Source organism: Gymnodraco acuticeps, unplaced genomic scaffold (genome assembly GCF_902827175.1).
Source record: "Gymnodraco acuticeps unplaced genomic scaffold, fGymAcu1.1, whole genome shotgun sequence".
Taxonomy (NCBI): Eukaryota; Metazoa; Chordata; class Actinopteri; order Perciformes; family Bathydraconidae; genus Gymnodraco; species Gymnodraco acuticeps.
In genome coordinates this window covers 81779-108098 of record NW_022990196.1, presented here as the reverse complement: position 1 = coordinate 108098, position 26320 = coordinate 81779, and the positions used below count along the sequence as shown (strand labels likewise).

Below are 26320 nucleotides of genomic sequence, written 5' to 3'. Positions count from 1 at the left end.
TCACGGCCCGGACTGCGAGAGGAAGCTGCAGCTTTTCTCTCCCCAACTACCTTCTGTTTGTTTTATTACCACGCCACTTAATTAAAGTACCCATTTGAACCTTCTCAGAGACTCCATTGGTCTTCTTATTTTAAGTTTCTCTCCTGGACGCGAGGACAAGGAACATCCGAATAGTACGGAGGAAAAGAGAGAGGGGTTTTGTTTTCTGACATGTTGTGAGTTCCCTGACACACCGGGGACACATATTTATGTATGAAAGACATCAAAAAGTGCATTTTGCATAATAGGTCCCCTTTAAGTTGAACCTATTTAAACGTCCCATTATTGCTTCCAACTAACCTAATACAGTTATGTGAAATCATTTGACATAATACATTTAATTAAAGTCAATGTCTTTTTTCAGTGCACAGCAGTGTGAAGCATGTTTTTGTCATCGGATTAAAAACACATTAATTGAAACTCCATCGCTACACATCCAGGAGTGTATTATGTATGACAGTGATTCAAAAGGTTTGACCTCAGCAGGCTGAATGCTTATAAGACTGTGAGTTTTTTCATCAAAGGTACTGGGTGGGAGCAGCAGTGTAATTGAGAAAGAAAATGACAGATTGTTGTCATTCTTAATGGCTGTGATGTTCATTATAATTGACAGAATGCATAATTCATATGCATGTGCTCATTACAGTTATATTCCAAACAAATACCCTTGATTCAGGAGAATTCCAACAAAGGGCCACATGCTTTCTGAAACGTTGACTTGCCTAAACAACTTTCAGATGTAAATCACCAATCTTTTATTATATTTTATGGAATAAAATCAACTGATTATAGACTGCACTGTGCAGAACTGCATGCCTTTAACATCATATGTAAGCAACTTCAGTGCAAAGGCTCAGGGCCGCCCCTCCCTACAGGCCAATCACGCAGGCTGCATGGGGCCCCGCCTTGCCGAGGGGGCCCCGCCCAGAGGGCCTCAGCTCTCCGCGTTTTCCGCGCAGTTCATTTTTCATATTTTTTAAAATTGACAAACATCATATGCGTAATTCATGGCACAATTCAAACGGGATCGAAAGATAATCTTTCTCTCTCCATTGACTTCAATACATTATTTTTCCGAAATAAGGTCCCATGGACCGGAAGTAGATGGGCGTGACTTCGCCAGTCTATAGGCTAAATTACTTTGTGACACTTTAGTGACTTCCTGTTAGCTAGAGCGCCAAATGATTTGCTAACAGCAAAGTGAAACATTTATCGTTTTTTAGTCCTTAAACGTCCATGTGTGGACACTCAATCAAAACCACCTGAAAGCGAGAGGGATTCTGCACATAATAGGCCTCGTGAGTACAAGTAGCTTACTTCTGGGTCTCTGTGTTTCATTCAAGCTCTGCGTGTGTGTGTGTGTGTGTGTGTGTGTGTGTGTGTGTGTGTGTGTGTGTGTGTGTGTGTGGTGTGTGTGTGTGTGTGTGTGTGTGTGTGTGTGTGTGTGTGTGTGTGTGTGTGTGTGTGTGGTGTGTGTGTGTGTGTGTGTGTGTGTGTGTGTGTGTGGTGTGTGTGTTGTGTGTGTGTGTGTGTGTGTGTGTGTGTGTGTGTGTGTGTGTTGTGTGTGTTGTGTGTGTGTTTGTGTGTGTGTGTGTGTGTGTGTGTGTGTGTGTGTGTGTGTGTGTGTGTGTGTGTGTGTGTGTGTTGTGTGTGGCACGAGCCATTTTGTGTGTGTGTGCGCGAGCGAGCGAGAGAGAGAGCTCGCGCACCGGTGGGTATCTACCGGAGATCGTTGTGGTTAGCATCTGGTGCTAGCTAGCCAAGCTAAGGAGGGAGAACTCTCTCCTGTCAGACTGAGAGTCTCAGATAACCTCAGTTCAGGTGAAGTAAAGGACTCTGTGTTTAGATAGTTAACTTTAGTCTAGTTATCTCAGTGGATCTCAAACGGTTTGTTTTAAAAGGGGAATGATTTGTAAAATATCTATAAAGAAATAGAAAATCTGTTTACAGTCCTGTTTCATATGGGTGTTGAGAGATGTATCCATAGATCTCTTCATTTTGCTCTGAAAGTGCACCAGATTGATGCTTTTAACTTCAATATTTAAAAAAAAAAAATCTTTGCGGGGGAGCATGTCCCCGAACCCCACTAGAGGAGGTGAGGTCCACTCCCCACTTGTAAAAATAGCACTTTACCCCTGCTTACACCTATATGCGGCAGGAGTGTAGCAGTAGAAAATTCAACTGTAGTAGCTCTGGTGCATTAATGGGAAACCCTTAATGTTTGAGCACCCTCTATGAAACGTCAAGCTACCCCACAGCACCCCCTAGAGAAAATCTCTGGCGCCGCCACTGGATTGAATAGAAATTGAATAAGGGTGTATACAAGAACATAGGGATACAGACTATGCAAGGTTAGGTGAGTGGTATAGTTACTATGGTAATGCCATCCACACGGGATAGCTGTTGAGATACAGCATGTCAGTCTGGAGACATGGTGGAGACCAGGCAGCCTGTCCCATACTTCGTCATTCTCAAAATACAAGCGAAAGCTCATTTAGTATTAACGGCTTTGAAATGAATGAACCTCACTGAACAAGAGTTCCTTAAAATCAGCCTTAAAAGACTTTGGGCCAACTGGACATCCTGACCTATTTAAAGATACCTTCTCAAGTGGCTGTGGCAGCTCTAGATTTATTTTTTAACCATAAGATATAATGTTTTCACTTAAACCTATTATGGCACTGAAGTGTCAAATCAAACAGAAATAAATAATGTGTTTCTATCAGTCCATATTCAGTGAGTTTGAGCACAGAGACAGTCAGTGATGGTCTGTGAGCCGCTGCTCCTCTTCTGAAGTCTCCTAATCGTCTTCACATCACTGCCTGAGTAAAGTGAGCTCTACTTTGTCAGTGTCGTCTGATGTGCAGTGTTTCTCATCTGCATTTACTTCAGTTTTTCTTACCTATTTCCAGCCTCCCCTCGTCATCAAATGGCTTTCCTTCCTGTGAGGATTTTGCTTCTGAGGTTGGTTGAGGTGGTTGACTCTGTTCTGGGTTTTTTGTTGTAGAAGTGCTGCTTTGTGTTTAACAGGCCAAGGTAAATGTTGAAAGCAATGTTCAATCCTTCAATCAGCTGCCATATCCAAACCTCTTGACAGATATAACTCAATGTACAGAACAATAACAGCGCTGTCTTTCGAGGTTGGAATTTAATTCGAGGTTTAGGGCGCCACTCACAGCAATCATCCGGTTAGTTGACAGCGATAATATGAATATGATTTAGTGATTTTTTTCTAATTGACAGGTTTAAAGCATAACCATATAAGGCAAGACTTTGAGGTCTGTTGAGCAGACTTGACATTAAAGGCACATTCCACCTTTAACAACCCCCCCCCTGATGTTACACAGACACATAATGACCAGTCTGCTACATAACAGCGCTGCTACCAGTTTCCTGTCATCACCTCATTGATCCACAGCACTCTAGCTGAGCATCAACTTTACTTTTCACCTCCACTCCTGAATTGATCTGAAGCAATCCCCTTCATTTGCAGGCATTTATGTATACACATCAACACATGCAGATAGCACTGATGATAGCTTAGCAATGGCTGTATTAAAGTGCAATCCAACCTTTTTTAAACTCAGGGCCTAATGTATGGTGGTTGTAATTACAGGGTTTGCATTGACAGGGGAAATGAACACTAAGCTCTCAGACAGCAATAGAAGTATATGGAGCTATGCTAGCACTCCCACAGTGAACAGATTGATTACTGCTTGTAACTATTAAAGCTTATATTAATAAGCAGTCAGACTGAGTAAAGCTGTCCTTTAGAACATGCTCTGTCAGTAAGGGGGGGGGGGGTCCATCATGCTGACCCAGGAGTCAGAGACCGGGGAGGGGGACTTATCCTGACAGAAACAAATGATCCCAGCTAACATGAGTGACTGCAGAGACACACACTATCTCCACTTTAATGTTTATGATGATGGCACTCACATTGCATTTGCCACACAAGCCAGAGACTTGGAACCAATTAAACAAGTGTAACAACAGACCCTAACACTTTACAAAGAAAAGAGATTTGGTCACCATTCATAAACTCAGTTATTGAGTACAAATTGTGGTAATTTGCTCTAATACATGTCTCTTTCCTGTGGTTAAAGGGATCTTGAAGCAGTAAAGCGCCATTAGTTTTAGAAAAAGAGCAGGCTAGTAAAGCGTTTGTCAAATATCACTGCAGTCCTTCTAAAACACCTTGTTATGAAGATACAATGTCCCCTTTTACTCTCTGTCAAATGAACACATGGAGATGGAAAATGATGTGGCAAATATTGGTATAAATGTAGCGATCCTAATCTTTATTACAAATTGAAAAAAAAATAGACTTATTACATATGTTGTCCTGGAGCATGGATTCTTTATTTTAGTTTTGCTGGATAAAATAAAACAACACTTTTGAATGTCTTTCTCTTTATGCTAGTTCCTTGAAAGACTGTCTTTATACACACAATTCTTGCAAATACACCAGAATCATGTCCTTGAGTGCTGTAATGACCAGAATGCTCAATGTAAATTAAGTCCCCAAACGCCCACGTTTATTTTACAGATTGCATTATTCCATCACAAGCTCAAAGAAGAGCATATTCATTTGAAAAACAAACAAAAAAAGATGCAACTAAATGCAACTTGTCGTCCTCAAATATTTGTAAAATATTTGCTATAATGCAAAATGGATCCCAAATAATCCATGTCTCTCCTTCCACTCCCACCTATCGCTTCATATTAATTAACTCAGCAAACAAGAATTGACTAGACAAACACAGAAAGGCTTCTTAAATGGAAAATAACAGGGACTTGCACACATGCATACTTTTTTTCTTTTCAATGGAAGCAAAGTGAGTGCTGGATAAAAGAGCAAACCAGATCAGTCTCCATTAGAAACACCTTTTAATGCCAGAAGTGGAACCTCAAGAGACTATCTATGAGATGACGTTTGTCTTTAAAGTGTGCTATATAAATCAAATGTATTATTATTATTATCTTTACATCCTTTGAAAGGAGCCAAACTTAATGAATGCATGTGTCTGTGTTTAAAGTTCAAACACAGCATCTGAGTTCCTTCTGACCTCCCACTGGATCCTGCTATATTCTGATAAATCACAGAGCTTCCCAATGAGATGCTAACCTTGGTTTTGTAGATCAGAAGGTAAGTGCTGATGTGCAGAGTTGTGCCGGTGTGCTCATTGCAAAGCCTGGGTCAAGGCTGGCTGTTTTCACTGAGTTAGCAGAACGGCTTCTAGCTGAATGGGGGAGATTCAAGGCCTCAGCGCTAAAGGCATACACGCTGCCATGACAATGCAGAATTATCTTGTGTCAAAAAGGTATGACCTGTCAACAGCAATGCCATTGTTGTAGATTTCTCAGCACCCAGCGATGGGACCAAGCACTGTTGAAAAACACTAATACTGTGAAGAGTTGTACTTAGGGCCTGATATTAAACCAAATGCTGCAAATGTTGTATTTTTCTGAAAGCTCCATGCACTGAAAAAACAGAAACGTTGACTTTAATTAAAAGTATTATTCAAACTATAGTATAATATTATATTATTAACTACTATTATTAACTGATCTAATACAGTTATGTAAAATCTGTTGACATAATACATTTAATTAAGATATATAACATGAACATGAATGTTTGGGCCTGATAATAAAACTGTACAAAATCCTTCATATTAGGTGTGGTTTTGAAATCTATTGTAGCTATACATCATAACCCCCCTCCCAAATCCCACCAGAAACAAGCTCTCACTTCATACCAGAGTCCAGCATGTTACAGGGGGCTTCTGGGGTCAGCAGGGCTGTCTTGCTGTATTGCCCGTTAATGATAAGCAGCTTTACATATCTTCTGCAGGGAAAAATGTTACCCTTGCTTTTTCCCGCTGATACTGGAATTCAGGGACGTGCACATACATTTTGGGGGGCAGGAGCTCAAGTGAGAAAAAGGGCACTTCCCATAATAATTTATAAAAAAAATGTAAAACAACATTTTAAAAATAGTTGCACATCTCTGACTTACAGACCAATTTATTTTAATACCCTCACACTCAGGCAATTGTTTAATACTCAGCAGAATTCTACACAATAATCAGTTAACACAGAGACAATGGTCTTCTCTAGTATTCACTAAGCACAAGAGTAGACAACAAACTAGTACAATTAATAGTTATTACACACATCACACAGGTGTTTGTGTTTGAGCTAACGAGGTGTTATCATAACAACTGCCCTGGAGTCCAGAAATCAAAGGTGTGTCCATGGTGATGTGCAGTAATCAGTCAGAGGGGAGCTTTTCCATTGATCTGAGTGAGAGATAAAGCTCTTACATGTGAACGTTTTGTTGAAGAACCGTAGTAGATATCGGTGAAATGTCAATACTCCATCTCAGGACCGTGGGGAGTGTCTATGTGTGATTTTTTTTGTACTTTTGGGTCAATAATGTGGCATTTCTGGCAGATTAACTAAAGGTTTGCAGCTGGTGCTGTGAGGAAAGATTTACAATTGATCTTAATGGAGACATGTTGAAAGTGTTTGTCACTTCATGCCCTCAAGAGGCATTTTGTTGAATGTTTTTGTTTAATTTGTTTTTATTTTCCAACCGTTGATCATGAAAAATTATGTCTGAGGAGTGTAGGGTTTGGGAATTATGGCAAGTTTAAAAAATAAAAATTGGGAGAATTTCAAGCACTCCTCCACTCTGTTTTGAGATCAGACAAAAGACTCACTCCCTAAGCGTCCAGGAGCGACGCTTGGTCAGGGTCCCGTGGCGTGCAGTTTGGATGGGGGGGGGCCCTAAGCGAGCTTTGGCTTGGGGGGCCCCCTCGCTCTAGCGCATTCTCACTACACACAACACGGAACCAACTTTGGTCTTATGATGTTAGTATAAGCACACATATTGTATAAATAAGCATGTAAATACCGTGGACCTAACATCCTCTAGGGGGGTCCTCAACTCCTCTAGGGGAGTCCGGGGGCATGCTCCCCCAGGAAGATTTGTTTTTAAATATTGAAGTTAAAAGCATCAATCTGGTGCACTTTGAGAGCAACATTAAGAGATCTATGGATACATCTCTCAACAGCCATATGAAACACAACTGTACACAGATTTTTCTTTATGGATATTTTACAAATCACTCCCCATTCAAACTGTATTCTTGTGTTGTCATATAGTATTTCATAACTGTTTTTCATTTATTCTCTCTGGCTGTCCATCTCATAATGTTCACATAGAAAGTAGCTGTTAATAGGAATATCAATCAGAAGAATTATAATTTCTTGCAAAAATCTGTCACAAAAAGAGGTTGCATATTTAAATTCAGGTGTTGTTATGGCAACGTCAGTGGCCAGACAGCCACATTTACTGCTGCAAATACGTTCAAACATGCTGTCGATACGTAAAGCAGTGGCAACTATGCCACCATTTCAGCTGACTTTTTCTCAGAAATAGAAGATTAATCACGGGGTTTGTCGCAAAGCGGACAGGCGTCGTCACAACAATAGCTGGGGATTGTGGGTAGTGTAGTCTCTTTGGCGCTCCACATTTCAGAGAAAACAAGTTGTTTCTCAGAAAGGGGAAAAACACAAAAGCATTGCACACAATTTAAACCTCAATGTCGTTTAATTAACAAAGGTAATCTGGTGTTTTTGAGTTGATGAGTAGTGGAGATATCACTGTCAAGTCAATCGACAGTAAGGAGAATACTTACTTCCGGGTGTACAATTCTCCGTTATCCAATGGGAATGGACGCTCACATTGCCTTTAAGAGCTGCCGACATAAACGGGTGCGGTGCTTCCATGAGCGTCAAATACCGCCGCCGATGGGAATACATTGCAATCAGTTGAAAGCTTTTTGTGTCCGTTTATGAAGCTGAAGGAGCCTCGGCGCGTCACAACTGCACGCCACGGGACCCTGACCAAGCGTCGCTCCTGGACGTTTAGGGAGTGAGAGTGTGTTGGATCAGAGCACTCTAGACTTAACGAGCTGCGCAATACACATTAATGTTAAAATCTGAAGAAAGCCTCTTTACTCTTTTATCCAAAATAAATGTTTCAATAAGACAAAGGTCCGTTTATTACGGTCATTCAAACTTTTAAACAATTGCAACAAGATTCTTAACACGAGGTTGCAAAAACTAAAATAATCTGTATGCAGCAGTTTTCATTGTTATTGTGTCTGTGCTTGACCCCTCAGAGACGCAGTGTAAGAGCTGCACAGTTAGGAATAAAGGCAGCTGCACCCTCTTTCATTCAGCATTCCCATTAGTGCTTTATAAATGTCTTGCCCCCCCCCCCCCCCCCACCCCCTTGTGTGTCCACTGAGGTTCGTCAGGCCCAACACATCTTCAACAAACTCCCCCTTTGCCTCATCATAAAAACTCACAAACACCAGCAACTGAGCATTGTCAGTGGTGTCAGTGGACTCACCCACAGCTAAGGAAATGCACTGTGCATTTTCTATTCCATCACAAAGCTGATGAATCAAATCACCAGCCAGTATTTATGTTCTTCTGGTTGCTGTGGAATCTGAGAGGGGGATTTGCTTGATTTTACCTGTTATTTCCTCTTTTTGTTTGCCTTCAACATGGTCTCCATCAATTCAGTCATGCATTCTTTTATACTTCAGTTATTATCCAGTGGAAAGTCCTTACCTACTGGCCTAGTTAAATCAAAGTGGTTACTTTTTTTTGGCTGGGCAGTGTAGTTTTAAACACCGTCTTATTTGACTTTCTCAGGACTTAAAACTGTTTTTTGGGGGCAGACCCCCTCAAAGAAAAAAATATATTTACACGTAAGGTCATCATCTTAATAGTTTTGTATGCTCATCCGTGAGCAGAGCATCAAGTTGACATGTCTATTACAGCTGAATGCGGCGATTACCATCTTGTTCAGCAAAACGCCTCACAAACGTATTAAGATCAACAGCTGTAGTGCGTTTTGATTCAATGCTGAGTACAGCCAAACTGACAGTCTCTTCTCTGTCAGTGTAGACCGCAAATACCTCATTCCTTCAGTGCTTGGGTCCGAATGCTTCACGTTTTGCTCCGTCCCGTTCAAATGAAATCGCCGCCAATCATATGTCCACGCTCGCGCCAAGGCCGGGGGAGGGGTTACAAGACTTGACATCTTGTGCTGCATTCACTTGCACTCGGACATTAGAGCCTTTCTCTCATAAATGTCCGATGAGCCACAACTTTTCTTTCAAAACAAAGCTGCCAACTGGGGTGGCAAGGCCTATTTTTAGGGTGGCAGTTGCCACCCCGGTAGGTGAAACTAGGCTACTAGCTACAGTACAGATGCAACTAGATGAGCTGTTAACTCTCGCTCTGACTTTTTTTTTTGTAAACTCTCGCTCTGACGAGAAAGAGACGAGACACGCATTTTTCCCACCCGCATTCCACGAAGTGCCTCTGATTCGCAGACTGTTGGTGGGGGGAAAAAACGCTGACGGGATGCTGAATGTGATTGGACCAATGCGTTGACAGACACACACAGACAGTGGAACAGTCGGACATGCAGAGCGCTGTTTGCAGTGGACATAGCAGAGAATTTTGACTCGTTGCGTTGTGTCGATGTCTCAAAGCTAACACAGATAATACAGATAATACATATGAAAAGTATAATTTGCTCAGAGTCCAGAGACAGTTGTGGTTCGGTCCGGATCAGGACCGGAGTCCGGACTTTGAGGATGCCTGCTCTAGCTGAAAGTATGTGGAAGGAGAAGCATTTGGCGTAAGGTGTAGTTAAAAGAGGATTTTAAGGCTCCTCCCATTGAGTTCCATGTTAAAAAAAGAGTTAAAAAAGCTGAATATTTCAAAAAGTATGAAATATTTTGAAAAAGTTGAAAGTTTCCCATCAATTGCTGAAAAGGCTGAATAGTTTCATATTAGAATGGTTTCTGTAGCTGAAAGTAGGCTGAAGTTATGGAGAGCCAAAGTATTGGCTGAAATAAGAATAAGGGGATTAAAGATTCAAAGAACTATAGTGGAATGCTGTTGCACAGCATTCACACTAACTATTAGGCACCAGTCATACAGTCTAAATGAACCACTGCTACACATGAACAATTGAACATTTAAACTTTCTTTCTATTAGATTTCAACATTTGATCAACCTTTGTTCACTTTCACTGCACAAATGTAAAAATGTACAATAGCTGCTTTAATTAATTTCAGTGTGTGCGTTTCAGTCCTTATTCACCGAGCTCACCATGTGGCCACATTCAGCCGCTGAATGGAGCTTGTTCCTGGTCTGGTGTTATTATCCGGTGGACGTGTCCCCATAATTAAAGCTGTGTGAAAGCCTGATAATGGTACAATGAATTAATAACTTCAAATAACCCACTGGAACTATGCCATTTGGGATTGGCAATGAGAAATATTTTTTAAAAGGTTACTGGAGAGTTCAGGTGTAGAAAATTAGAATGTATAACACATTTGTTAAGTTAGATCCACTGTGAGCTCTGAGTCTGGTAAAATATGATAGAAGCCACAACTCTTTGTGTTAAAATAAAGTATTACTATATTAGTATTAACTCCACATTGGGCTGACTGTAATAACAACAGGAACAATACAAACAGATGTAAAATCTAATCCAAATCCACATTCTCCTCAGGATTCAGCTGGCATTGCTCACAATATGCCAGATATATTACAGTTCTAACCAACACAACGTTCACTGAATGGGGTAAAGGAGTGCCAAATGAGCCATTATACCGTATAGGCCTACAGGTTGTATTCATGAGAATATGAACATAATGACCGCTGACATTATCTACCTTACAAGGACTAAAGACACAGTTCAAGGGCAGAGCAATTAAAAGGGCATAATAATGAGCTTCTGATATCTATGTCATATTTAAGTGTGCATGCACTGTATGCAAATTATATGCCCTTTAGCACGGATTAAAAACGCAGAGGGAAAATAAAAAACTATGGAAAATTGCGGTAATTCTTTACTCAATTTCTTGACATTTGTAATTGCACAAATTCATTAAAGATCAAATGCAAAGCTTTTTGTATAATTGCCAGTACAATCAAAATCATATAGCTACAACACTATCTAAGATATTGCAGTATTAAAATCGGAGATAATATGAGTCTGGCAATGCGCAATATTAATTTTGTTCAACCCCCAACACCAAGTCCGACGATTTATTTTCTCCGCCGCTCCTCCGCAAGATGGCGGCGCGTGACGTCAGATGTGCCAAACATATTTCCACCTGGCTTATCAATCACAGCGGCTTCCGCCGATAGTACAACTAGTTTCGTCTATCATGTCTGATTCTGAGTAGACTATAGACTAAAAGCTTTAGGAATCCAAACTATAACATATAATAAGTACCCTGTATCAAGATTGATGCAAAACAAGTGAAATTTGACCTTTTTAGAGAGGTTTAGAAAAATAAAGTCCAGGCGCTCTGAGTGAGCCTCTGAATTAGCCCCGAGCGAAAAATGCTCGCAGCGGCTTCCGCCGATAGTACAACTTAGTTTCGTCTATCATGTCTGATTCTGAGTTGGAGGCCACCCAATATCTGGAGTATGTTGTCGACATCCAACCATATCTATACGAGCCTCTGATGTCGAAGAGGAAATACAAGGAAACGTCACCTGATATCACCGATGAAAGTGCTGATGGCGATGATTCAAGTTCGCCATCTGAGGAAGAGGCCGAGGGTGCTGAGAATTGGTGTAGATGTGGAAACTGCCAGACCATGCCTACAAGCCGAGAAAACAAGTGCTGCCACAACTATGGGAAAGTGAAGGAAGAGATGGGAGAAGAAGTCTGCATCACCGACTGTAGGACGTTCGACATTTTCCGTTATGAGTGGAGGAGCGATGAATGAGCTGCAGATAAACTACAATGCTAACAGTGAATTAGCCCCGAGCTAAAAATGCTAACCTATCACTCCTAGCGCCCTTATTACTTATCCTAGCTCCACATCCAACACATTGTTTATGATCGTAAAGACACAGAATCTAATGGTGCCCACCTCTATAAGCAATAAAACTGCAATTCCGTTATCTGCTGTGCTCCGTGCGCTTTGAAATCTAATCAAAAGTTGTTTACCTCAATTCTTTGGCGTTTCTGCATCGCCCGGCTCTTTCGTTCTTTCAGTGGTTTCTTGTGCTGAAATATGGAGGGGACGGCTCCGGGTTTCAGCCTCCGACGTGCTATTAATGCTTCTCCACCAACAGACTTCATGATAGCAGGATCAATGTCGTATGCATCACACGCGAAGTGGTCAGAACACAACTTGCTCCATTTTGTCGGTTGCCATCCAACACGATTCACTAAAAAAATCCATTTTTTGCGGATGATTTGGTCTTTGGGAAATGCATGTAAAACTCTCCCAGATCCCGCACCGTTCGTACAACAAAAAGCTCAACAATAACCCATGTTAATTCAGTTTTTTTTTCGAAAAACATGTGATTGAGACTGCCGAGTCGGGATATTTGGTCCAGAGACTGTTTGGCCACTATTACGTCACGCGCTGCTGGGAATTACATGTCAGAAATTCAGACGGCTTTGGGTCGAGTTTTGGATCAATAAAAAGCTTTTTTTTGGGTGTATTATCTCGATTTAAATAAAATAAAAAATACAGGCAGTCTTAAAAACAACATTTCTATAAAAATGTAGCATATTTGGAAGCTTTGCATTTGATCTTTAAAGGACTTGAAATAGCTCTGAAACCAAAAAGAGGGAAAATAAGGGTTTAGAATTGAGTTTTTCCATCAGTTGTCGAGGATGCATTTCTACGGAGCCCTGGAGGGTTCATAGAGAGAAAAATAAATAAAACGTGGCCACGTTTTACTTTCTCGCTTTATTAACTCGTGCGCACAAGTTAACAAAGCGTGGCCTCGTTTTATTTAGTGTGTGTGTGTGTGTGTGTGTGTGTGGTGTGTGTGTGTGTGTGTGTGTGTGTGTGTGTGTGTGTGTGTGTGTGGTGTGTGTGTGTGTTGTGTGTGTGTGTGTGTGTGTGTGTGTGTGTGTGTGTGTGTGTGTGTGTGTGTGTGTGTGTGTGTGTGTGTGTGTGTGTGTGTGTGTGTGTGTGTGTGTGTGTGTGTGTGTGTGTGTGTGTGTGTGTGTGTGTGTGTGTGTGTGTGTGTGTGTGTGTGTGTGTGTGTGTGTGTGTGTGTGTGTGTGTGTGTGTGTGTGTGTGTGTGTGTGTGTGTGTGTGTGTGTGTGTGTGTGTGTGTTGTGTGTGTGTGTGTGTGCCTTTGTTTATGATATTGTCGTTCGTTCCGGTGCACTCCGGCAGGACTATAGCACTACATCGAGATTAAGATTAAACTAATTTCTTTCACTTGGGAATACACATATAACTATGGAGAACCAGATTTGTGTAAATTACTGTTCGTGGTAATTTGAAAACAAATGCCGGTGGTGTCGGACACACACCAACACACAGAACGGAGCTGAGCACAAACACACACACACACACATCATGCGCCCTGGTGACAGGACATCTCCTTCATAAAACGAGTAATATGGAATTTTAACTACTCTGGTAGTTCGATGTGTGTAGATAAACGTAGCAGCCTCGATCTCTATTCAGCTGTTCTAATGAAGGAAAACGCAGTGAAGTAAAAGGCACAGTAAAAGGCACAGCTCTTTGCAGCTGGTGCTGCTCTTCTCAGATTCTGCTGAGTTACACGTTACTGCCTCCAGTGCCCTGTACGACGAAGCCAGTTCAACAGACCCTGGATATGTTTTATTTACCCGGCTTAACTGACCCTAACAAACGCGATGTCGCTAAGCGGTCCTATACGAAGCTGGTTATCAACTCAGTAAATCAACCAGGGTTTCTCTGTCCGGCTGAGAGCACGTTCATGTGAAAGGGACGGGGTTACCAACATTTGACCAATCACAAACATGGAGACGCGTGCTGACAGCGCAGCGTCATACTTCATGAATGAATAGTGTAAATATCAAATCCTGCTTCCGGCCGCGTAACGCTTCTAACGAGTTAATAAAGTGTGGCCTCGTTGTACTTAAAGCGTGGCCTCGTTGTATTTAAAGCGTGGCCACGTTTTATTTATTTTTCTCTCTATGAACCCTCCAGGGCTTCGTACATTTCAATCCCCAAACGCATTCATCATCAGTAGTTATTACAGCGGGTCCTGAGGGAAGTCACACATGTTGCAGAAATAACAAGCTCTCTCTCTGTCCTGGCAGTAATAATGCATAAACCAGCACATCTTCTTTGCGCACTGCAGCTTATACCGACTCTAGGCTTTTATGTTCAGCTTTAGAGGAAAAGACACTGCAAACCTTGTTTGACAAGAAAACCAACTTCAGCTGTCAAAGCTCAATGGCATTGCACACATCAATATTTTATTACTGGAAATCACGGCTAGGAAGAACACTTTCTCTTAGTTCTCTTTTTCTCTCTTGACATTCTGAATTTACTAAATACACTTTATTTTTCCCATAACCTTGGCCCAATTTATTTATTTCTCCTTGCTTTGGTTGCTGTTGGCATTTTCAATGGGGTGATAGAGGTCACGTTGGTGCTCAATTAAAATATGAAGTCATGTGCAGCAATCGATCCAAAAACAAAGTCAGCCCAAGGTGACGTCCGACATCCCAGAGTGTGTTTCATAACCATGCTGTTCTGTTTGGAGCTGATCACAGCTGATCACAGCTGCTCCAAGTCAGTGAGCAGGACCCCAGACCGGACCGTCGATAAGGGGGCTTTACACTGTACTGCACTCATTTTTTTTTTTTACAACGTCTCGTGACATACACAGTACATGCACCCCCCCCCCCCCCCCCAACAGAGTCCAACAGAGAGGCAGAAGCTGCGGGACAGTAGCCTAGAAGTGATCCTTCGTTAGCGTGACGAGTCTGCTAAGCTTTATGTGCTCCGCAGTGCCTTAGCGTGCTCCACTAGAACCCTCCCTAGAAATTGCTGGCCTGCGAAAGTGTCTATTGGATAAATGTTGACCCTTGGACAAATGTAGTTGTTGATCCCTGCAGTACTGCATGAACACTCATTTAACATCCTGTTTATTCAATTTAAAATATATTTATTTTCATTGAACTCTTTTGGAAACTAGTTTGGAATGGACTTGTACATTTTTGCTCTACATACAAAAATAATATTTGTATCTCTGCATAGCGGGGTATGTTAAGGGTTTCTTTTGAAGAGATCAAAGAGGAGTATGTCACCAGCGCAGGACACAGGAGATGTGGACACGTTGCTGGTAGGTTGAGCAAGATAAGCCTTGGATTGCTGATAGATCACAGGAGCCAAGGTAAGCGAATGTCCCCTCCAGACAGACCCCAACCCCCCCGCCGCTGCCTCAGCCACTGATTGAATTTGCTGTTCCTTCCTCAGTAAGGTTTCCCGCCGCTGATGGATACCAGTCCAGCATCTAAGCTCAGTGCAAAAACCCATTTACATGAAACAGTTCCTCCTGTACATGGTCATTAGACAATCTGCAAATGGAGGGATGGGGAGGTGTAAGTCAAGGTGACAGGGAGGGAATTACAAATTCAAGGTGCATAGCAACACAGGCGGCCCTTTCGCAGATGAAGAACTTCCTATATGTCAGAAAGTCATCAGGCATATGGCTGAGTGCGGCCATGCAGAGGAAAGTCAGCTGCTCTAAGTAACGCAGCGTCCACACGGCAGCGTGCGTCAGAGATGTTCACAAGTCTTTTTTTGCAAGTCCAAGTCAAGTCTCAAGTCTTTGGTCACGAGTCCAAGTCAAGTCTCAAGTCTTTGTGGGGTGAGACTTGATCAAGTCTCAAGTCTTTGGTCACGAGTCCAAGTCAAGTCTCAAGTCTCTAAAAAATAAAAGTCTCATGTCTCTTCTGGTTGTAATAAGCCTTCTATTGTCTGCTGCTATCCAGTCTGTTAAGAATACTGCACAGCTATATCTAAGACATTCAAAGCATTTACTGTATTATTATCACTCCTATATCTATTAGCATACAGTATCAGTACTGATTAGTTGTTTGTTATATGATCACTTTAAACAGGCTATTGCAATGCAATATGAGGACAAACATCACAGTTTAGCTAAATGCAAACAACTTATAAGCAAAACACTTCAGAATCAGAAATCAGTATCACAAATACTTTATTAATCCCCCGCAGGGAAACTGTGTTAAAAGTACTTAAAAGTGAACATTTGTTCTGTGCCATTTGCAACTAAAAAACTATTGCTGCAATATTATCTGAAATATACTGAACTGGTGATATTAAAACATGACCTGTTCCAAAAGAGAGATCTACCATTAACACCATTTACCAGCCAGATGCTGGTAAATCATGCAAGTAGCTGGTACTGTATGTTGCACGCACCAGCCACAAATAACAATGGCAATCTATTGAGTGGCTGGTAACATTTCAACATTCACTAGGCTAGCCATTTGGCCAGTGGACAAAAATGTTAAAATTTGACCTCTGCAACCGTATTGTTTAATTACACTGGGTCTCTAATGACATATTTTAAGTCCACTATAAATAAACATATTCCTCTATCCTCTCACTCAAACCCAGTGTAATGGTAACCTGATAAACCTGTAACATTAACGTTACGTGGTCAACAATAAACCTGTAACCTGCCTATAAACCGACAGATGTATTTATATATGTAACTATGTATTTCTCTACGTTTAACGTTAGCCAGTAGATGGTGGCAGCGGAACGTAATTAACGTTACCGACCTTTTTCATGTCATGTCAAGAGTTGGATGTCAACACCACTCAACGCAAACAAGTGTGACAAGCAAACATTCACTCATCTTTTCAAATATTCAGTTACAAAGCTAGTAGCAAGCTAAGTTAACATTACATAGCTGATGCTGAGCTAAACATGTTTGCTAACCGTCCATATGCGTTAATGTGACTGACCTCTCCGGGTGAGTTTTCAAGTGCCTGATGACATTTGACGTTGTTGCACCAGCATCCTCGATTTTAATATTGCAGACTTTGCAGTGTGCGCTCCTTCTGTTGGTGCCGCCGGCGTTTTGTTCGAAGTTGTTATAGTTGAACCTAATTACAAGCGGTACAGCTGCAGGTGTGCCGCCGGTCGCCATGGTGTTACCATGATGTTAATGTTAATGTTAAAGGTGGGGTAGGTAAGTTTGAGAAACCGGCTCGAGATACACTTTTGTTATATTCCATGGAATGCTCTTAACATCCCGATAGCCGGCCCGGCTAAAGTAACTGGATGGCCTACCTGCCTGTCAGCCTCCCATCGGGGCACAAACTTATCTCGTGCCCTCATTGGTCATGTGCGCGTTCGTGTGTGTTGGAGGAGGGGCTCTGTGAGGAAGTGGCAGATTTTCTCCGGTTGTGTATTTTCAAATTTTAGCGATCTCGAGCCGGTTTCTCAAACTTACCTACCCCACCTTTAATACGCCAAAAATAGAAAACACAATGATTGTTCCCGAGTCCCAAAACACGAGTCCAAGTCGAGTCCGAAGTCTTTTGAGCAGGAGTCCAAGTCAAGTCTGAAATCTCTGTGTGTGCGACTTAAGTGCGAATCGAGTCCGAGTCACAAACTCGAGTCCCCATCTCTGGCGTGCGTTGAAGCTTGCCGGCGGGCGTGTCTGAAACTCGACCAACAACCAATCACATGAATCTCCCGCCCCGGACACACAAGCTCGTGATTTGATTGGCTGACGCTGCCGTCGAAGCTTCAAAAGTTGAACATTGCTCTACTTTTGAAGCGAGCAACGCGAGCAAAGCGAAGCCACGGAACCACAATGCAGTTCGGCAAAGCGTGACGTCACCCCATTCAAAGTGAATGGGAAGAAGCGTTGGAGCTTCAATTCACGCCGCCGTGTGGGCGGGCCGTTAACAACTCCAGGAGTTTCAAAGGTCACCGCGACTGTGTGCACACAGGTGAGGGAAGATGGAGCAATGCTGAGGCTTATTACCTTTTCATTAAACAAAGTGTTGGGCCTTGAAGGAAAAAGAGGCATGCTGTTAGAACAAGAGGTAACAGTTTAAAAAGGTTTAACTCTGGCACCAGTAATGTGTGGAGTGTCTCTTAAAAAATATGGGTACCACTTTACAATAAGACTACCCTTATAAAGGGTTTACGAATAGTTTGTAATTGATTTATTAATTAGGTTGTGAACACTTTATAAATAATTAGTTAGTAACTCGTAAATAAATGGTCATAAAGAGATGCCAAGAAACATCAAGATGGAAGGGGGACAATCAACTCAGTGAACAACAGATACCAAGGATGTAGCCAATATAAGGCTTAGTCATCTTGCCAAATAGTGAGCCTCTGTTGATATATGAAAATTATGTTAGAACTGGTTTATAAATGGTTCTTAATGATTAATAATGTGTTTACAACCTAATTAATAACCTAATTATAAACCCTTTATGAATCCTTTATAAGGCTAATCTTATTGTAAAGTGGTACCAAAATATGTTCCCATATAACTGCATTGATAATTATGATTTATGGTGTATATATTTGTACAGCGTGAATGCCTTATATTCTGGTCTTGCACATCATTGAATCCTTTTCTGGCAGGAGGTTCATGGAGTTTTATCAAAAGTTTTTCAGATAGACATTCCATTTAAATTTGAATCTTTATATTTGGGTGCTTCACCATCCGAGTTGGGTGTAACGCGGTACAAAGTAACGCGTTACTGTAATACTATTACTTTTGTCGGTGACGGAGTGGTGTAACGCGCTACTTTTATAATTCAGTAATCACACTACAGTTACTAACATTGCCCCGACACGCGTTACTTCGTTACTTACTAAAATCAGTCATAATCAAACCTCAACTAACACCTGCAAAGAACACATGCTAAGGTGAAGCTAACGCACAGCTATTTGTTGTTTGTTTATATCACGTAGTCTGTTCTTCTTCTCTGTTTTCCGGTTGTTGCCTGTTTTGAATGACGAATACACACTACCGCCTCCTGCTGGTAAGGAGAGTTATTGCCACTCACGCATGCGCAGTTCGTACGTGCTCGGCTGAAGTCTTTGCGGTGTCTGGTTCCAGTGCAACACATGGCCAACACGCAGGAGAACACGCCGACGCAACAGCGTGAGCAGAGATAGACCGCAAAATATACAGATAGCAGGAGAGAGGACAGCCATGGTCAGATAGGAAAACATTCAGGATCTGGATCAGTCTTATGCGACAATGGAAACTGAACTAAAGAGAACATTTTAAACTTTAGCAGTCTGCGTGATCTGCCTGCAGGGAGGGGCGGGCCGGCCCTGCGAGTAAAGTAACGAGTAAAGTAACGAGTAAAGTAACGAGTTACTTTATGTAGAGAGTAACGAAGTAGTGTAATACATTACTTTTTTTTTTAAAGTAATATGAAATATGTAATATATTACTTTTTTTTTAGTAACGACCCCATCTCTGTTCACCATCAGAAAATGTTTCTGTGCTGCTAGCAAGAAAGCCATTTTGATGTAAAAACCAGGAAACCTACTGTGGGAAAGTGGATGGACATCTTATGATAGTTTTAAGATGGAAAGGATTATTCTTGCTTTACTATTGCAACAGGAAATGTACTTGAAAAGATGGATAATGTTTGCCCCCTTGATTGAGTATCATTGAGGTACACTCCGATCACCTTGTTCATGTTCATACTTTATTTGATGGCATGTTTAAAGGTCAGTCCTGCCTCTGTATTGTCCGCAGAATAAGTAATACATTAAGTTGTGCTTTCATTGTAACTACAGAAGGCTAAAAGAGAATATTGGTATTGTCGATGATTGTAAATGTCGGAGTGGCAGTGTTCTATTGGCCTGAAATCCAAAAATGTGCATGTTTTAATTATTTATTCAAGTTTGGTTTTTAATGGAGTGATTGTTGCATGACAACCTTTTTTTACCTTTGAATCTTGTTTGTTTATTTCTTGGGATTGACATTTATTGGCATTATTGAAACCGGCTGCGTCTGACTGGACAAACCCCCCATGGCGCATCATTGGCCGATAGTGAACGGTATTTTGCTTTTAAGCAATCAGAGGAAGCAGGAGGAAAAAGACAGGAAGAGGTGCAAGGAGAGGAACGAACGAGAAAACGGAGGAACAAAGGAAGAGAAAGGAAAGCGGAAACCAGGAAGCAGAGCAGAGGAAAGACGGCAGAGACGCTGGGAGCAATCGGATTGGGGGAGACCACATACAACGCTTGAAAACAGCTAAGTAAAGGGAAGTCACCCGGCAAACCCAGCTGTTTGTCTGTGTGGTGTTATTGCTGTTGAGCGTCTGTGTCTGCGCCACTGAGGGCTTTGTCTGTCTCTCACCCCCGCTGCATCAGTGTTGCAGAGTGGAGGAGTGACGAGAGGCGGAGCCTAGGAGAAACGCCGAGGAGGACGAGGCAGCGAGTCCTGACGGATTGACTCGGGGACAAGCCCCTCCCCCCCGTGTGGGATATTACTGGACTCTGCCATTGACAGTATTCTTACCCTTTATCTGAAGTCTGCTGCTCTGACCGTGTCAGCTGGAGCGATGACATCATCGTGTTCCATGACACAGGTGTTTCTATTTCAGCTAACGAGGCGTCCAGAGATCACAGGTTTCCATTGTTCTGAATGAGAGATAAACCTCTTACATGTGAACGTTTTGTGGAAGAACCGTAACAGATATCTGTGACATTTCAAAATGTGAAGCATGTCAAGGAAGTTGAGTATCTGAAGTGTAATTTTTGTGTAGTTTCGGGTTAATAATGTGGCCTTTTTGGCAGTTTAACTAAAGGTGTGCGGTTGCTACCGTGAGGAAATATCTGCCTGAAATTACAATGGGCTTCAATGGAGGAATGTTGAACGTTTTTGTCACTTCATGCCCTCAAGAGGCCTTTTGTTGAATTATTTTGCTTAATTATTTGTCATTTTTCAAGCTATGAGATGTTTTCCTACGTTTGTCATGAACAATGATGTCTCAGGAATGTAGGGTTTGGGAATTATGGCAGTTTTACATTTCAAGATGTTCTACCCTCTAGCTGTGACATCACGCACTCTAGTTAATGTTAAAATCTGAAGAAAACCTCTATAACAAGGTCTGAACAAATGTTAATATCTCTAAAAGTAAGAATCAGATTTAAAAGTGGTTTTAAACGAATAATGTCAGAAAGATGTGTAACATTTTAAAATTGGAATGAGGTTTCTGAGTGAAAGTATGAATGAACAGTTAGCAGTTGAATTCGCATGAAGATTTGTTGAAGTCTGAAGATTTCCTCCATTGACTTCAATGGTTAAAATGGGATGTATTATGGGATGGATCTCTGGAATTATGAAAGTTATGAATGAGAAAAGTAATAGCCATCGATTCCCGACCGAGCTGAACGTTTTGATGTTTGAACAGAGTTTCTGCGATGTTCAATGCGGGAGGAGAAGAGGGCCAAAATACCGGCGGAATAATACACTTTTTGTCCGTAGAATAACATTTAGTGGGAATGCTGTTAACAGCATTCCCACTAAATTAAGCAGAATACACATGTATTTAGGATAATGCTAGATAGCAGATAGACACTGTCAAATAAAACATTTGTCCTGGCATGAAATACAGGTTATTTTTGCTACCACAATATACACACACACACACACACACACAAACGCACAGACACACACACAAACGCACAGACACACACTGGTGCCGGACGTCTCGGTTCCATACAGTGTTTGTGACAGTGACATGACAGCATTCTTTTATAACTCCCTTATTTCCCCCTCCAGTGACAGCAGGGGAATGGAGAGAGCTGCAGGAATCGTGGAGAGGAATCCCTGTCTCGCTGCCCTGAGGCTTCCCCTCCCTCATGTCAAGAGAGATAACCACCAGCACCTCATGGAGAGATGGAAAGAGAGACAAAGAGAGAAAAACAGACGGACAAAAAGTGAAACTGAAAAAGAAAGTTGCCATCTAGGGAGGATGAATTATGTCATTTTTTCAAGGTAAGATATCATTCCCCAAATGTCATTTTCTTCTCCTAAAATGAATCAAAATGTGTGATTTTATTAGACAGAAAAAGGACCTATGAAGATGTCAGAATTGTGTTTGCATCGGTCCTTTGTGGTGCTGCGACAGTTCTCTTTTTGAATAGCTGTCATCGTGTCCTTGACTTTGTATGTAGAAATCCATCCCCTGCTCTGTACATGAAACTGTATTCTGTTAAGAGGATGAGAAACTGTAATGAGGGAATGCAATAGTAGTAGTAAACAAATGTACCTGGTGATGTTTGCAAAGAGAAGACATTACCCTGGAACCTTTGAAAGGGATATTTTGTGAGTCTTTAATGTGGAATTGTTTTTGATCCTTCTGACATTCCTCTGCTATGTTACAACTGTTTTATGTGCTTGGGTGGTGAGAAAAAGAAGCTGATCCATATTATTTTCAGTTAACACAAATAATTAGCGGTTAAAAAAAGCATGCCCTAAATGAACACCATGACCTAAATTGCTAGGAGAGTTTATTTAGCCAAAATGTAAGATACGTTGATAGAATTGTACATCAATTGTAAAAAGCATTACTGCTGCTAAACATTTGCTGTTATTTGTATTGCTGTAATAATCAAACTATGTTTGACCTAATGTCCCTCAGCTCAAAGGCTCCGTCTGAATATCACATGGAATACCAGGAACTGTCCTTTCACTTTGCCCCTGTCCTCATTGACAAACAGCAAACGGGTCAATAACCCATCATTATAAAGCCTCACACTTCGCTGGCTGCAAATTGACTGCCTGAAGGATTAAGGAGAAAGGCGATGATGCCAACGCTGGAGATGAGACAACATTGCTCATCTTCTCAAACTACTAAAAAAAAAACAGTTTCTTTGAAAATACTGCAGCTTGGCTGAGAAAGAGAAGGCAGCGTGACAGGACATCATTCTGTCACCGGGGTATTGTTGGAGAAACGGGAGGGCAAATACGGACTTGGATCAATGTCCTGTCAATTCACAATACAAAGAAAAGGAACAAGGGGTCAAAGTCACATATTGGACAAAGTCATTTGGAATTGTGAGTTTAGATTGTCTTCAATAAGATTGTTGAGTGAAACTGGACTTTTTCTAGAATTGGTTGGATATTTTGCAAGTTGTAAAAGGCATATTTCATATTTTTTTCATACCCTTCGGCACTTGAAATAGTACCACTACTATTAATGCACTATTATCGCAAGGTCGTATATCTTGTCTTTTTGGTATTAAAGCAAAATATGAGGGTGTAGCTTCAAAAATGGTTCAAGAGGCTTTTTGTTGAGAAATACATTGAATATTTGCCTTAGGGGAGAGTTCTGCATCAGGGAGTCTGTGACACCTGGGGGCCCCAGAGTTAGTGCAGGGGGTCGCCACTCTTTTCTTTTCTTAATTTACAGAACATTGATGAAAGTGAACTAGCTAACCAACTGCATATACAAATACTGTGTTCAATTCATCAATAAATCAATTGAGCGATTAAATACGATTATATTGTCAGCATTGCTCATTGTGAACAACTAAATACGGACACATTGACCATATAAGTCTTTTAAGTTGTTTAAGACACAGTTAAATAATATGATTGCAAACATCAGAATATAGTGTGAGCTGATCCCTTATTGAAATGCCACCACTATGGTTCCACATGTGTTCAGAATAACCAACATGATGTCTATGAAATCATGCAATGAAGAGGCATCACCACACAGTCAACAACAGCAGACAGTTTACTGAGGATTTTTATGAAAATAAATCATGTATTTTTCTTTCTTTCCACAAGTCCCAAGAAAAGAAGCTGATGTGAGGTTGAAGAAGACACACAAAAAGAAGCAGAAATATTTAATTTGAAGGGAAAAGAAAAGCAATGTCCATCACCGTGGCTCTAATGCAGCAGCATTTCCCCGGGGAAATGAGGGAGTGGCAGCGGTTGGAGGGGGACGGGAGCTGTTCCTGATTGGCTGATAGAGTTTTATTATCTCTGAGTCCAAAACAAGGAGCTGGCTGGCTGGCCGCTCGGCAGCACAGGGCTGATGGGGCTAATGGAATCCGAACGCTGGGCCTCATCTCTCAGCTGTGATGGCTCTGACAGGCCCTGATGGATCGCTGGGGCTGAAGCTCCCTGACAGTCACGCTCGGCTGATGAATTGTGAAATGAGACAGACATACAAAAGCTGTGTGCAGCCCAGACCTGGACTCAGCCCCCCCCCCCCCCCCTCCTCCCTCCTCCCCTCGGTCAACCGGTATCTCTGTATGACAGTGAGCGCCATGACCCTGGCATCCATCTTCACCCTGACTTGTTGCTGGGTTCTGTGTGTGTCTCTGCTGGGTGCCATGGAGACACAGCATCCAGTCTTTGGATCAGAGTTAATGTTAATGATGGACCGTTGACTTCTCCTGACATTTCGCCTGAATGTAGCACTGGCAGTATATAATGTACTATAAGAATGGTATGATCGACTTCACATCACCCTCACATCTGAACCAGAGAGGCTTTAACACGACATGTGAGAACTGTTACAGGAAACTGAGACGCTAGAGGAGATCATCTCACCTTTAGAAAGTGCACAGTAATGTACATTTTAGGCCTACATTTTGCCCTCAAAAAACTGAAACTTTGACTTTAATTAAATATATTATGTCCATTCATTTCACATTACTGTATTAGGTTAGTTGAAAGCAAAACAAATCAGGTTTAACTTAATATTATTGCTTTCAACGAACCTAATACAGTTGTGGGAAATGTGTTCAATTAAAGTCAACGTTTCATTTTGTTCAGTGCGGATAGAGATCAAGCAGCTCTCCCCTCTTGTAAAACAGAATGAGAGAGGAACTGGAAAGGGCTACAACGTACTACTTATTAAAAAAGAAAAAAACCAGGCCGAGGGTGATAGTCCACCAGAGGGCTGTCTGCAGCTATAATTACAGAGTCTCCCATCGTAATCATAAAAAAGGCATCACTTAACAGTTTATGGTGTTGCTTTTATTAAACCAATCTGAGCAGATGGCAGTTGAAGGATCCTGGATATGTTTTCTGGGCTGAGGGCCGAGGATTAATGGGAATAAGAGAGCTCGGGGGTGTCAAGAAAACTGCTGCCAGTGGATATCAAATGAGTTATTACATGTTTATATGAAGGCATATTTATTTATGTTTAATTATGCTTCCTTTCCCTTCCTGCTTCCTTCCTCTCTCTCTCTGTCTGGGTGTATCTCTTCACTGCCACCTTTGGGTGTTAATGAAATTATAAAGTTTTGTGAGGAATTTAGGCAAAACCACAAAATAATGCTACTCCCTGTTCACACGTCGTGAAGTTTGCTGACGCTAGACCGCCCTCCTCCTGATCACCGACGGCGACGAGACGCTGACAGAGGAGGTCAGAACCCTGATATCTTGGTGCCAGGAGAACAACCTCCATCTCAACGTCAGCAAAACCAAGGAGCTGATAGTCCTAAACAGGACAGTTTAGGACAGATTTTAGTTTCTTATATTTATTGTTTTATGTCTTGTAATGCACTGTTGAGGAACCTGCCATCTAAGTGTTTCATACATTACATAACTACACCGTAGTTGTGTAATATGTTATGACAATAACCTTTGAATCGTGAACAAAAAGGCTTTTCCTTCTGAGTGTTAACCCATTAGCTCCTAAATAATTGAGTTTTCAGTGTTCAGGACAGAGCAGACCTCAATGTCCTTGAGCTTTGATTGATTACATCAATGGCCTTATGTGTGATTTATGAGTCTTTGATAATGATCTGTTATCCCCTACAGGTTGGTATCAGAGAGCACAGAGATAGAAGTAAACAGTTCTTAAGAATAATCAATGCACTCAATATAACCCACCTTCCAAACATTCAAGCTGTATGAACCTTTCGTGAAGTGAATCCAACACTGGGAAGAAGATATGTTTTGAAGTTTGATTTTCACCTTGCTTTGCCATACAGTCTGAAGTTAAAGTGTGCTGAAATAAAACAGAATCCATTTCAAAAGTAAACTGAACGTTAGCTCACACACAGCACTTTGGAATAAAGTCAAACCACTTATGAAATACCTTTCACCTGGCTGTTCTTGGCTGCACGTGGATGGATGGTACATGTTTTAGGAGTAAGTCAAATTAATAAAAGGGATTTATTTACAATGAATGTGCATGCAACTATGTTTTATAGGGCCAATGAAAGTTAACCACACTGACATATTTCACAGTTTGTTGCTCAAAGCTTGATTTGTAATATTTAAAAATATCTAGGGTGAACAAAAATGATTTGCACTTAAATATTTGATTGATCAAACTCCTGAGTAATCTGTGGCTCAATCCAGTTTTTTTTGATAATGTACATTATATTAAAGTTATTTGGCCACACAATA

General features: G+C 41.4%; 1 long non-coding RNA gene across 1 annotated transcript; it reads left to right on the top strand.

Moving 5' to 3' along the window:
• Window positions 1–1286: 1286 nt before the first annotated feature.
• Window positions 1287–26320, top strand: LOC117547326. Its single transcript, XR_004569167.1, has 3 exons — window positions 1287–1337; window positions 21722–21937; window positions 23738–26320. It is a non-coding gene; the product is annotated as an uncharacterized LOC117547326 (long non-coding RNA).